Here is a 16822-nt window from a genome sequence, read left to right on the forward strand (position 1 = left end):
GAGAGAGAAACACTGGGGGAGAGAGAGAGAAACACTGGGGGAGAGAGAGAAAAAAACACTGGGGGGAGAGATTGAGAGAAACACTGGGGGGAGAGAGAGAGAGAAACACTGGGGGAGAGAGAGAGAGAAACACTGGGGTGAGAGAGAGGTAGAAACACTGGGGTGAGAGAGAGAGAAACACTGGGGGGAGAGAGAGAGAAACACTGGGGGGAGAGAAAGACAGAAACACTGGGGGGAGAGAGTGAGAGAAACACTGGGGGGAGAGAGAGACAGAAACACTGGGGGGAGAGAGAGAGAGAAACACTGGGGGGAGAGAGAGAGAAACACTGGGGTGAGAGAGAGAGAAACACTGGGGGGAGAGAGAGAGAAACACTGGGGGGAGAGAAAGACAGAAACACTGGGGGGAGAGAGTGAGAGAAACACTGGGGGGAGAGAGAGAGAAACACTGGGGTGAGAGAGAGAGAAACACTGGGGGGAGAGAGTGAGAGAAACACTGGGGGGAGAGAGAGACAGAAACACTGGGGGGAGAGAGAGAGAGAAACACTGGGGGGAGAGAGAGAGAGAAACACTGGAGGGAGAGAGAAAGAAACACTGTGGGGAGAGAGAAAGAAACACTGGGGGGAGAGAGATGAACACTGGGGGGAGAGAGAAAGAAACACTGTGGGGAGAGAGAAAGAAACACTGGGGGGAGAGAGATGAACACTGGGGGGAGAGAGAGAGAAACACTGCGGGGAGAGAGAGACTTTGAATTATTTTTATAATAAATTAAACAATTCATTTTAAAATAATGACTTGAATTATTAATATAATAAATTAAAATTTGAATTATTTTTATAATAAATTAAACAATTCATTTTAAATAATCACTTGAATTAATTATATAATAAATTAAACAATTCATTTTAAATTAAACTTTGAATTATTTTTATAATAAATTGAACAGTTAATTATAAATTTAAATATTCAATTATTTATATAATAAATTAATATTTGAATTATTTTTACAATAAATTAAACAATTCATTTCAATTAAACTATTGAATGATTTGTACAAGAAATTAAAATTTGAATTATTTTTATCATAAATTAATGAATTTATTTTAAAACAATCCCTTGAATTATTTATATAATAAATTAAACAATTCGTTATCAATTAAACCAATGAATTATTTATATAATAAATTAAACTTTGAATTATTTTACAATAAATTAAACAATTCATTTTAAAATAATCACTTGAATTATTTATATTATAAATTAACCAATTCATTATAAATTAAACTATTGAATCATTTATACAATAAATTAAACTTTGAATTATTTTACAATAAATTGAACAATTCATTTTAAAAGAATCACTTGAATTATTTATGTACTAAATTAAACAATTCATTATAAATTAAACCATTGAATTATTTATATAATTAATTAAACCTTGAATTATTTTGATAATAAATTAAACAATTCATTGAAAAAGTAATCACTTGAATTATTTATAAAATAAATTAAACAATTCATTTTAATTAAACTATTGAATGATTTGTACAATAAATTAAAATTTGAATTATTTTTATAATAAATTAATGAATTTATTTTAAAATAATCCCTTGAATTATTTATATAATAAATTAAACAATTCGTTATCAATTAAACTATTGAATTATTTATATAATAAATTAAACTTTGAATTATTTTACAATAAATTAAACAATTCATTATAAATTAAACTATTGAATTATTTATAGAATAAATGAAACTGTTGCATTATTGATACAAAAAATTAAACTTTGAATTATTTTTATAATAAATTAAACAATTCATTATTAATTAAAGTATTGAATTATTTATATGATAGATTAAACTATTGCATTATTTATACAATAAATTAAACTATGGAATTATTCTCTAATAAAATAAACGTTGAATTATATTGATAATAAATAAACAATTCATTTCAAAATAATCACTTGAATTATTTGTATAATAAATTAAACCTTGCATTATTTTTATAATAAATTAATTAATCATTTAAAAAATAATCACTTGAATTATTTATATAATAAATTAAACAATTCATTATAATTAAACTATTGAATGATTTGAACAATAAATTAAAATTTGAATTATTTTTATAATAAATTAATCAATTTATTTGAAAATAATCGCTTGAATAATTTATATAATAAATTAAACATATCGTTATCAATTAAACTATTGAATCATTTATATTATAAATTAAACTTTGAATTATTCTTATAATAAATTAATCAATTTATTTTAAAATAATCCCTTGAATTATTTATAAAATAAATTAAACAATTCATTATAAATTAAACTATTGAATTATTTATAGAATAAATTAAACTTTTGCATTATTGATATAAAAAATTAAGCTTTGAATTATTTTTATAATAAATTAAACAATTAATTTTAAAATAATCACTTGAATTATGTATGTAATAAATTAAACAATTCATTATTTATACAATAAATTAAACTATAGAATTATTTATATAATAAAATAAACTTTGAATTATATTGATAATAAATAAACAATTCATTTCAAAATAATCACTTGATTTATTTGTATAATAAATTAAACCTTGCATTATTTTTATAATAAATTAAACAAATCATTAAAAAAATAATCACTTGAATTATTTATACAATAAATTAAACTTTGAATTATTTTTATAATAAATTAAACAAATCATTTAAAAAATAATCACTTGAATTATTTATATTATAAATTAAACAATTCATTATAAATTAAACTATTGAATTATTTATGCAATAAATTAAAATTTGAATTATTTTTATAATAAATTAAACAATTCATTTAAAAATTATCACTTGAATTATTTATAAAATAAATTAAACAATTCATTTTAATTAAACTATTGAATGATTTGTACAATAAATTAAAATTTGAATTATTTTTATCATAAATTAATGAATTTATTTTAAAATAATCCCTTGAATTATTTATAAAATAAATTAAACAATTCATTATATATTAAACTATTGAATTATTTATAGAATAAATTTAACAATTCATTATAAATTAAACTATTGAATTATTTATAAAATAAATTAAACAATTCATTATTAATTAAAGTATTGAATTATTTATATGATAGATTAAACTATTGCATTATTTATACAATAAATTAAACTATAGAATTATTCTCTAATAAAATAAACTTTGAATTATATTGATAATAAATAAACAATTAATTTCAAAATAATCACTTGAATTATTTGTATAATAAATTAAACCTTGCATTATTTTTATAATAAATTAAACAAATCATTTACAAAATAATCACTTGAATTATTTATATAAGAAATTAAACAAATCATTGTAAATTAAACTATTCTATTATTTATACAATAAATTAAACTTTGAATTATTTTTATAATAAATTAAATAATTCATTTAAAAATAATCACTTGAATTATTGATCAAAAAAATTAAACAATTCATTTTAAATTAAACTTTGAATTATTTTTATAATAAATTGATCAATAATTATAAATTTAAATATTCAATTATTTGTATAATAAATTAAATTTTGAATTATTTTTACAATAAATTGAACAATTCATTTTAAAAGAATCACTTGAATTATTTATGTACTAAATTAAACAATTCATTATAAATTAAACTATTGAATTATTTATATAATAAATTAAACTTTGAATTATTTTACAATAAATTAAACAATTCATTTTAAAATAATCACTTGAATTATTTATAGAATAAATTAAACAATTCATTATTAATTAAAGTATTGAATTATTTATATGATAGATTAAACTATTGCATTATTTGTACAATAAATTAAACTATAGAATTATTTATATAATAAAATAAACTTTGAATTATATTGATAATAAATAAACAATTCATTTCAAAATAATCACTTGAATTATTTATATAATAAATTAAACAATTCATTACAAATTAAACTATTGAATTATTTATATAATAAATTAAACTTTGAATTGTTTTTATAATAAATTAAACAAATCATTAAAAAATAATCGCGAGAATTATTTGTACAATAAATTAAACAAATAATTTTAAAATAATCACTGGAATTATTTATATAATAAATGAAACAATTCATTATAAATTAAAAGATTGAATTATTTATATAATAAATTAAACTATTGCATTATTTGTATAATAAATTAAACAATTCATTTTAAAATAATCACTTGAATTATTTATGTAATAAATTAAACAATTCATTATAAATTAAACTATTGAATTATTTCGACAATAAATTAAACTTTGAATTATTTTTATGAAAAAGTAATCAATTTATTTTAAAATAATCACTTGAATCATTTATATAATAAATTAAACAATTCATTATAAATTAAACTGTTGAATTATTTATATAATCAATTAAACTTTGAATTATTTTTATAATAAATTAAACAATTCATTTTAAAATAATTACTTGAATTATTAAAAAATAAATTAAACAATTCATTATAAATTAAACTATTGAATTATTTTTATAATAAATTAAACTATTGAATTATTTCTATAATAAATTAAACTTTGAATTATTTTTATAATAAAGTAATCAATTTATTTTAAAATAACCACTTGAATCATTTATATAATAAATTAAACAATTCATTTTCAATTAAACTATTGAATTATTTTTATAACACATTAAACTATTGAATTATTTATATAATAAATTAAACCTTGAATTATTTTTATAATAATTTAAACAATTCATTAAAAAATAATCACTTGAGTTATTTATCAAATAAATTAAACAATTCATTATAAATTAAATTATTGTATGATTTATATAATAAATTAAACAATTCATTATAAATTAAACTATTGAATTATTTATATAATCAATTCAAAAATTCATTATAAATTGAACCATTGAATTATTTATACAATAAATTATACTATTGAATTATTTTTGTGATAAATTAAACAAATAATTTAAGAATAATCACGAGAATTATTTAAATAATAAATTAAACAAATAATTTGAAAATACTCACTCGAATTATTCATATAATAAATTAAACAATTTATTATAAATTAAACGATTGAATTATTTATATAATAAATTAAACTATTGCATTGTTTATATAACAAATTAAACTTTGAATTATTTTTATATTAAATTAAACAATTCATTTTAAAATAATCACCAGAATTATTTATATAATAAATTAAACAATTCATTATAAATTAAACTATTGAATTATTTATATAATAAATTAAACCTTGAATTATTTATATAATCAAGGAAACAATTCATTGAAACATAATCACTTGAATTATTTAAATAATTATTTAAACAATTCATTATAAATTAAACTATTGAATTATTTATATAATAAATTAAACTTTGAATAATTTTTATAACAAATCAATCAATTTATTGTGAAATAATCACTTGAATTATTTATAAAATAAATTAAACTATTCATTATCAATTAAACTATTGAAAGATTTATATAATAAATTAAACAATTCATTATAAATTAAACTATTGAATTATTTATGTAATCAATTAAGCTATTGAATTATTCATATAATTAAGAAAATTTGAATTATTTTAAAATAAATAAAACAATTCATTTAAAAATAATCACATGAATTATTTATAATAATAATTAAACAATTCATTATAAATTAAACTATTGAATTATTTATACAACAAATTAAACATTGAATTATTTTTATAATAAATGAAACAATTCATTTAAAAATAATCACTTGAATCATTTATATAATAAATTAAACTTTGAATTATTTTTATAATAAGTTAAACAAATAATTTAAAAATAATCAGTAGAATTATTTATATAATAAATTAAACAATTCATTATAAATTAAACTCTTGAATTATTTATATGATAAATTAAACAATTCATTATAAATTAAACTCTTGAATTATTTATAAAATAAATTAAACTTTGAATTATTTTTATAAAAATTAATCAATTTATTTTAAAATAATCGCTGGAATCATTTATATAACAAATTAAACAATTCATTATAAATAATCAGGGATAGTCAACATGGCTTTGTCAAGGGAAGATCATGTCTGACTAATTTGATTGAATTTTTTGAGGGGGTGACTCGGCGTGTGGATGAGGGTAACGCAGTGGATGTGGTATACATGGATTTCAGTAAGGCCTTCGATAAAGTCCCCCACAGGAGACTGGTCAAGAAGGTACGAGCCCATGGAATCCAGGGTGCCTTGGCACTTTGGATACAAAACTGGCTTAGTGGCAGAAGGCAGAGGGTGATGGTCGAAGGTTGTTTTTGTGACTGGAAGCCTGTGGCCAGTGGGGTACCACAGGGATCGGTGCTGGGTCCCTTGCTGTTTGTGGTCTACATTAATGACTTGGATATGAATGTAAAAGGTATGATCAGTAAGTTCGCTGATGATACAAAAATTGGTAGTGTGGTAAATAGCGAGGAGGATAGCCTCAGTCTGCAGGACGATATAGATGGGTTGGTCAGATGGGCAGAACAGTGGCAAATGGAATTTAACCCGGAGAAGTGCGAGGTGATGCACTTTGGAGGGACTAACAAGGCAAGGGAATACACAATGAATGGGAGGACCCTAGGCAAGACAGAGGGTCAGAGGGATCTTGGTGTGCAAGTTCACAGATCACTGAAGGCGGCGGAACAGGTAGATAAGGTGGTAAAGAAGGCATATGGGATACTTGCCTTTATTAGCTGAGGCATAGAATATAAGAGCAAGGAGGTTATGATGGAGCTGTATAAAACACTGGTTAGGCCACAGCTGGAGTACTGTGTGCAGTTCTGGTCGCCACACTACAGGAAGGATGTGATTGCTTTGGAGAGGGTGCAGAGGCGATTCACCAGGATGTTACCAGGGCTGGAGCGCTTCAGCTATGAAGAGAGACTGGGAAGATTGGGTTTGTTTTCCTTGGAGCAGAGGAGGCTGAGGGGGGACATGATTAAGGTGTACAAAATTATGAGGGGCACAGATAGGATGGAGACGAAGGAGCTTTTTCCCTTCGTTGAGGGTTCCATAACAAGGGAACATAGATTCAAGGTAAAAGGCATGAGGTTTAGAGGGGAGTCTGGAACTCACTGCCTGAAAGGGTTGTGGAGGCAGGAACCCTCACAACATTCAAGAAGCATTTGGATGAGCACTTGAAATGCCATAGCATACAAGGCTACGGACCAAATGCTGGAATATGGGATTAGAGTAGACAGGGCTTGATGGCCGGCGCGGACACGATGGGCCGAAGGGCCTCTATCCGTGCTGTATAACTCTATGACTCTATGACTCTATGAAACAATTGAATTATTTATATAATAAATTAAACTTCGAATTATTTTGATAATAAATTAAACTTTGAATTATTTATATAATAAATTAAACTTCGAATTATTTTGATAATAAATTAAACTTTGAATTATTTATATAATAAATTAAACTTCGAATTATTTTGATAATAAATTAAACTTTGAATTATTTTTATAATAAATTAAACAATTCATTTTAAAATAATCACTTCAATTATTTATGTAATAAATTAAACAATTCATTATAACTTAAACTATTGAATTATTTATATAATAAATTAAACAATTCATAATAAATTAAACTATTGAATCATTTATATAATAAATTAAACTTTGAATTATTTTTATAATAAATTAATCAATTCATTTTAAAATAATCACATGAATTATTTATAAAAGAAATTAAACAATTAATTATAACTTAAACTATTGAATTATTTATATAATAAATTAAACAATTCATAATAAATTAAACTATTGAATTATTCATATAATAAATTAAACTATTGAATTATTTGTATGATAAATTAAACTTTGAATTATTTCCATAATAAATTAAACAAATCATTTTAAAATAATCACCAGAATTATTTATATAATAAATTAAACAATTCATTATATATCAAACTATTGAATTATTTATATAATAAATAAAACAATTCATTATCAATTAAACTATTGAATTATTTATGTAATAAATTAAACTATTGCATTATTTATATACAAAAATTAAACATTGAATTATATTTATAATAAATTAAACAATTCATTTTAAAATAATCATTTCATTTATTGATGCAATAAATCATACAATTCATTATAAATTAAACTATTGAATTATTTACATAATAAATTAAACAATTCATTATAAATTAAACTCTTGAATTATTTATATGATAAATTAAACAATTCATTATAAATTAAACTATTGATTTATTTATATAATAAATTAAACTATTGCATCAATTATATAAAAAATTGAACTTTGAATTATTTTTAGAAAAAATTAAACAATACATTTTAAAATAATCACTTGAATTATTTATATAATAAATTTAAAAATTCATTATAATTGAAACTATTGAATTATTGTTATAACAAATTAAAAAATTCATTTTAAATTAATCACTTGAATTATTTATATAATAAATTAAACTTTGAATTATTTCGATAATAAATTGAACAAATCATTTTAAAATAATCACCAGAATTATTTATATAATAAATTAAACAATTCATTATAAATTAAACTATTGAATTATTTATGTGATAAATTAAACTATTGAATTATTTTTATAATAAATGAAACTAATGATTTAAAAATAATCACTAGAATTATTTATATAATAAATTAAACAATTCATTATAAATTAAACGATTGAATTATTTGTGTAATAAATTAAACTATTGCAATGTTTATATAATAAATTAAACTTTGAATTATTTTTATCATAAATTAAACAATTCATTTTGAAATAATCACTTGAATTATTTATGTAATAAATTAAACAATTCATTATAAATTAAACTATTGAATTATTTATATAATCAATTAAACTATTGAATTATTAATATAATTCATAAAATTTGACTTATTTTAATAATAAATTAAACAATTCATTTTAAAATAATGAAATGATTTATTTATAAAATAAATTAATCAATTCATTATAAATTAAACTATTGAATTATTTATATAATAAATTAAACTATTGAATTATTTATATAATAAATTAAACTATTGAATTGTTCATATAATAAATTAAACTTTGAATTATTTTTATAATAAGTTAAACAAATAATTTTAAAACAATCACTTGAATGATTTATATAATAAATTAAACAATTCATTATCAATTAAATGATTGAATTATTTATATAATAAATTAAACTATTGAATTATATATAACAAATTAAACTTTGAATTATTTCAATATTAAATTAAACAATTCATTTTTAAATAATCACTTGAATTATTTATATAATAAATTTAACAATTCATTGTGAATTAAATTTTTGAATGATTTATATAATAAATGAAACAATTCATCATAAATCAAACTATTGAATTATTTTTATAATAAATGAAACAATTCATTATAAATTAAACGATTGAATTATTGATACAATAAATTAAACTGTTGCATTATTTATATAAAAAAATTAACCTTTGAATGATTTTTATAATAAATTAAACAATTCATTTTAAAATAATCACTTGAATTATTTATATAATAAATTAAACAATTCATTATAAATTAAATGATTGAATGATTTATATAATAAATTAAACAATTCATCATAAATCAAACTATTGAATTATTTATATAATAAATTATACAATTCATTACAAATTAAACTATGGAATTATTTATAAAATCAATTAAACTTTGAATTATTTTTATAATAAATTAATCAATTTATTTTTAAAAAATCACTTGAAACATTTATATAACAAATTAAACAATTCATTATAAATGAAACAATTGAATTATTTATATAATAAATTAAGCAATTCATTATAAATTAAACTATTGAATTATTTATATAATAAATTAATCTATTGAATTATTTGTATAATAAATTAAACTTTGAATTATTTCTATAATAAATTGAACAAATCATTTTTAAATAATCTCCAGAACAGTTTATATAATAAATTAAACAATTCATTATATATAAAACTATTGAATTATTCATGTAATAAATGAAACAATTGCATTATTTATATAAAAAAATTAACATTTGAATTGTTTTTATAACAAATTAAACAATTCAATTTAAAATAATCACTTGAATTATTTATGTCATAAATTAAACAATTCATTACAAATTAAACAATTGAATTATTTATATAATAAATTAAACTTTGAATTATATTCATAATAAATTAAACAATTCATTTTAAAATAATCGCTTGAATCATTTATATGATAAATTAAACAATTCATTATAAATTAAACTATTGAATTATTTATATAATAAATTAAACTTTGAATTATTTTTATAATAAATTAAACTTTGAATTATTTTTATATTAAATTAAACAATTCATTTTAAAATAATCACTTGAATCATTTATATAACAAATTAAACAATTCATTATTAATTAAACTATTGAATTATTTATATAATAAATTAAGCAATTCATTATAAATTAAACTATTGAATTATTTATATAATAAATTAATCTATTGAATTATTTGTATAATAAATTAAACAATACATTTTAAAATAATCACATGAATTATTTTTATAATAAATTAAACTTTGAATTATATTTATAATAAATTAAACAATTCATTTTAAAATAATCGCTTGAATCAAATATATGATAAATTAAACAATTCATTACAAATGAAACTATTGAATTATTTTTATAATAAATTAAACAATTCATTTTAAAATAATCACATGAATTATTTATATAATAAATTAAACTATTGAATTATTTGTATGATAAATTAAACTTTGAATTATTTCCATAATAAATTAAACAAATCATTTTAAAATAATCACCAGAATTATTTATATAATAAATTAAACAATTCATTATATATCAAACTATTGAATTATTTATATAATAAATAAAACAATTCATTATCAATTAAACTATTGAATTATTTATGTAATAAATTAAACTATTGCATTATTTATATACAAAAATTAAACATTGAATTATATTTATAATAAATTAAACAATTCATTTTAAAATAATCATTTCATTTATTGATGCAATAAATCATACAATTCATTATAAATTAAACTATTGAATTATTTACATAATAAATTAAACAATTCATTATAAATTAAACTCTTGAATTATTTATATGATAAATTAAACAATTCATTATAAATTAAACTATTGATTTATTTATATAATAAATTAAACTATTGCATCAATTATATAAAAAATTGAACTTTGAATTATTTTTAGAAAAAATTAAACAATACATTTTAAAATAATCACTTGAATTATTTATATAATAAATTTAAAAATTCATTATAATTGAAACTATTGAATTATTGTTATAACAAATTAAAAAATTCATTTTAAATTAATCACTTGAATTATTTATATAATAAATTAAACTTTGAATTATTTCGATAATAAATTGAACAAATCATTTTAAAATAATCACCAGAATTATTTATATAATAAATTAAACAATTCATTATAAATTAAACTATTGAATTATTTATGTGATAAATTAAACTATTGAATTATTTTTATAATAAATGAAACTAATGATTTAAAAATAATCACTAGAATTATTTATATAATAAATTAAACAATTCATTATAAATTAAACGATTGAATTATTTGTGTAATAAATTAAACTATTGCAATGTTTATATAATAAATTAAACTTTGAATTATTTTTATCATAAATTAAACAATTCATTTTGAAATAATCACTTGAATTATTTATGTAATAAATTAAACAATTCATTATAAATTAAACTATTGAATTATTTATATAATCAATTAAACTATTGAATTATTAATATAATTCATAAAATTTGACTTATTTTAATAATAAATTAAACAATTCATTTTAAAATAATGAAATGATTTATTTATAAAATAAATTAATCAATTCATTATAAATTAAACTATTGAATTATTTATATAATAAATTAAACTATTGAATTATTTATATAATAAATTAAACTATTGAATTGTTCATATAATAAATTAAACTTTGAATTATTTTTATAATAAGTTAAACAAATAATTTTAAAACAATCACTTGAATGATTTATATAATAAATTAAACAATTCATTATCAATTAAATGATTGAATTATTTATATAATAAATTAAACTATTGAATTATATATAACAAATTAAACTTTGAATTATTTCAATATTAAATTAAACAATTCATTTTTAAATAATCACTTGAATTATTTATATAATAAATTTAACAATTCATTGTGAATTAAATTTTTGAATGATTTATATAATAAATGAAACAATTCATCATAAATCAAACTATTGAATTATTTTTATAATAAATGAAACAATTCATTATAAATTAAACGATTGAATTATTGATACAATAAATTAAACTGTTGCATTATTTATATAAAAAAATTAACCTTTGAATGATTTTTATAATAAATTAAACAATTCATTTTAAAATAATCACTTGAATTATTTATATAATAAATTAAACAATTCATTATAAATTAAATGATTGAATGATTTATATAATAAATTAAACAATTCATCATAAATCAAACTATTGAATTATTTATATAATAAATTATACAATTCATTACAAATTAAACTATGGAATTATTTATAAAATCAATTAAACTTTGAATTATTTTTATAATAAATTAATCAATTTATTTTTAAAAAATCACTTGAAACATTTATATAACAAATTAAACAATTCATTATAAATGAAACAATTGAATTATTTATATAATAAATTAAGCAATTCATTATAAATTAAACTATTGAATTATTTATATAATAAATTAATCTATTGAATTATTTGTATAATAAATTAAACTTTGAATTATTTCTATAATAAATTGAACAAATCATTTTTAAATAATCTCCAGAACAGTTTATATAATAAATTAAACAATTCATTATATATAAAACTATTGAATTATTCATGTAATAAATGAAACAATTGCATTATTTATATAAAAAAATTAACATTTGAATTGTTTTTATAACAAATTAAACAATTCAATTTAAAATAATCACTTGAATTATTTATGTCATAAATTAAACAATTCATTACAAATTAAACAATTGAATTATTTATATAATAAATTAAACTTTGAATTATATTCATAATAAATTAAACAATTCATTTTAAAATAATCGCTTGAATCATTTATATGATAAATTAAACAATTCATTATAAATTAAACTATTGAATTATTTATATAATAAATTAAACTTTGAATTATTTTTATAATAAATTAAACTTTGAATTATTTTTATATTAAATTAAACAATTCATTTTAAAATAATCACTTGAATCATTTATATAATAAATTAAACAATTCATTATTAATTAAACTATTGAATTATATTTAGAATAAATTAAACAATACATTTTAAAATAATCACATGAATTATTTTTATAATAAATTAAACTTTGAATTATATTTATAATAAATTAAACAATTCATTTTAAAATAATCGCTTGAATCAAATATATGATAAATTAAACAATTCATTACAAATGAAACTATTGAATTATTTTTATAATAAATTAAACAATTCATTTTAAAATAATCACATGAATTATTTATATAATAAATTAAACTATTGCATTATTTATATAAAAAAATTAACCTTTGAATTATTTTTATAATGAATTAAACAATTCATTTTAAAATAATCACTTGATTTATTTATGTAATAAATTAAACAATTCATTATAAATTAAACTATTGAATTATTTATATCATAAATTAAACTTTGAATTATTTTTATAATAAATTAAACAATCAATTTTAAAATAATCCCGAGAATTATTTATACAATAAAATAAAGAAATGATTTAAAAATAATCACGAGAATTATTTATGTAATAAATTAAACAATTCATTATAAATTAAACTATTGAATTATTTATATAATCAACTAAACTATTGAATTATTAATATAATTAATAAAATTTGACTTATTTTAATAATAAATTAAACAATTCATTTTAAAATAATGAAATGATTTATTTCTAAAACAAATTAAACAATTCATTATAAATTAAACTATTGAACTATTGACATAATAAATTAAACAATTCATTATAAATTAAACTATTGAATTATTGATATAATAAATTAAAAAATTCATTATAAATTAAGCTATTGAATTATATGTATGATAAATTAAACTTTGAATTATTTCTATAACAAATTAATCAAATCATTTAAAAATAATCACCAGAATTATTTATATAATAAATTAAACAATTCATTATTAATTAAACTATTGAATTATATTTAGAATAAATTAAACAATACATTTTAAAATAATCACATGAATTATTTTTATAATAAATTAAACTTTGAATTATATTCATAATAAATTAAACAATTCATTTTAAAATAATCGCTTGAATCATTTATATGATAAATTAAACAATTCATTACAAATGAAACTATTGAATTATTTTTATAATAAATTAAACTTTGAATTATTTTTATAATAAATTAAACTTTGAATTATTTTTATATTAAATTAAACAATTCATTTTAAAATAATCACTTGAATCATTTATATACTAAATTAAACAATTCATTATTAATTAAACTATTGAATTATATTTAGAATAAATTAAACAATACATTTTAAAATAATCACATGAATTATTTTTATAATAAATTAAACTTTGAATTATATTTATAATAAATTAAACAATTCATTTTAAAATAATCGCTTGAATCAAATATATGATAAATTAAACAATTCATTACAAATGAAACTATTGAATTATTTTTATAATAAATTAAACAATTCATTTTAAAATAATCACATGAATTATTGTATAATAAATTAAACAATTCATTATAAATTAAACTATTGAATTATTTATATAATAAATTAAACTTTGAATTATTTTTATAATAAATTAAACTTTGAATTATTTTTATATTAAATTAAACAATTCATTTTAAAATAATCACTTGAATCATTTATATAATAAATTAAACAATTCATTATTAATTAAACTATTGAATTATATTTAGAATAAATTAAACAATACATTTTAAAATAATCACATGAATTATTTTTATAATAAATTAAACTTTGAATTATATTTATAATAAATTAAACAATTCATTTTAAAATAATCGCTTGAATCAAATATATGATAAATTAAACAATTCATTACAAATTAAACTATTGAATTATTTTTATAATAAATTAAACAATTCATTTTAAAATAATCACATGAATTATTTGTATAATAAATTAAACAATTCATAATAAATTAAACTATTGAATTATTTATATAATAAATTAAACTTTGAATTATTTACATAATAAACTAAACTTTGAATTATTTTTATAATAAATTAAACAATTCATTATAAATTAAACTATTGAATTATTTATGTAATAAATTAAACAATTCATTATAAATTAAACTATTGAATTACTTATATAATAAATTAAACAATTCATTATAAATTAAGCTATTGAATTATATGTATGATAAATTAAACTTTGAATTATTTCTATAATAAATTAATCAAATCATTTAAAAATAATCACCAGAATTATTTATATAATAAATTAAACAATTCATTATATATTAGCTGTTGAATTATTTATATAATAAATTAAACTATTGAATTATTTCTGTAATAAATTAAACTTTGAATTATTTTTATAATAAAGTAATCAATTTATTTTAAAATAATCACTTGAATTTTTTATATAATAAATTAAACAATTAATTATATGTTAAAGTATTGAATTATTTATAAAATAAATTAAACAATTCATTATAAATTAAACGATTGAATTATTGATATATTAAATTAGTTATTTTAAAATAATCACACAAATTATTTATGTAAAAAATTAAACTTTGAATTATTTTTATAATAAATCAAACAATTCATTTTAAAATAATTGCTTGAATTATTTATATCATAAATTAAACTATTCATTATAAATTAGACTATTGAATTATTTACATAATAAATTAAACAATTCATAATAAATTGAACTGTTGAATTATTTATATAATAAATTAAACTTTGAATTACTTCTATAATAAATTCAAAAAATCATTTTAAAATAATCACCAGAATTATTTATATAATAAATTAAACAAATCATTATAAATTAAACTATTGAATTATTTTTATAATAAATTAAATGATTGAATTATACATATAATAAATTAAACCTTGAATTATTTTTATAATAAATTAAACCAGACATTTAAAAATAATCACTTGAATTATTTATCAAATAAATTAAACAATTCATTATGAATTAAATTATTGTATGATTTATATAATAAATTAAACAATTCATTATGAATTAAACCATTGAATTATTGATATAATCAATTAAACTATTGAATGATTTATATAATTAATAAAATTTGACTCATTTTAATGATAAATTAAACAATTAATTATAAATTAAACTATTGAATTCTTTATATAATAAATTAAACAATTCATTATAAATTAAACTGTTGAATTATTTACATAATAAATTAAACAATTCATTTTAAAATAATCACTTGATTTATTTATGTAATAAATTAAACAATTCATTATAAATTAAACTATTGAATTATTTATGTGATAAATTAAACTTTAAACTATGTTTATAACAAATTAATCAATTTATTTTAAAATAATCACTAGAATTATTTATATAATAAATTATACAGTTCATCATAAATTAAACTATTGAATTATTTATATAATAAATTAAACTATTGCATTATTTATATAATAAATTAAACTATTG

Source organism: Heptranchias perlo, unplaced genomic scaffold (genome assembly GCF_035084215.1).
Source record: "Heptranchias perlo isolate sHepPer1 unplaced genomic scaffold, sHepPer1.hap1 HAP1_SCAFFOLD_115, whole genome shotgun sequence".
Taxonomy (NCBI): domain Eukaryota; kingdom Metazoa; phylum Chordata; class Chondrichthyes; order Hexanchiformes; family Hexanchidae; genus Heptranchias; species Heptranchias perlo.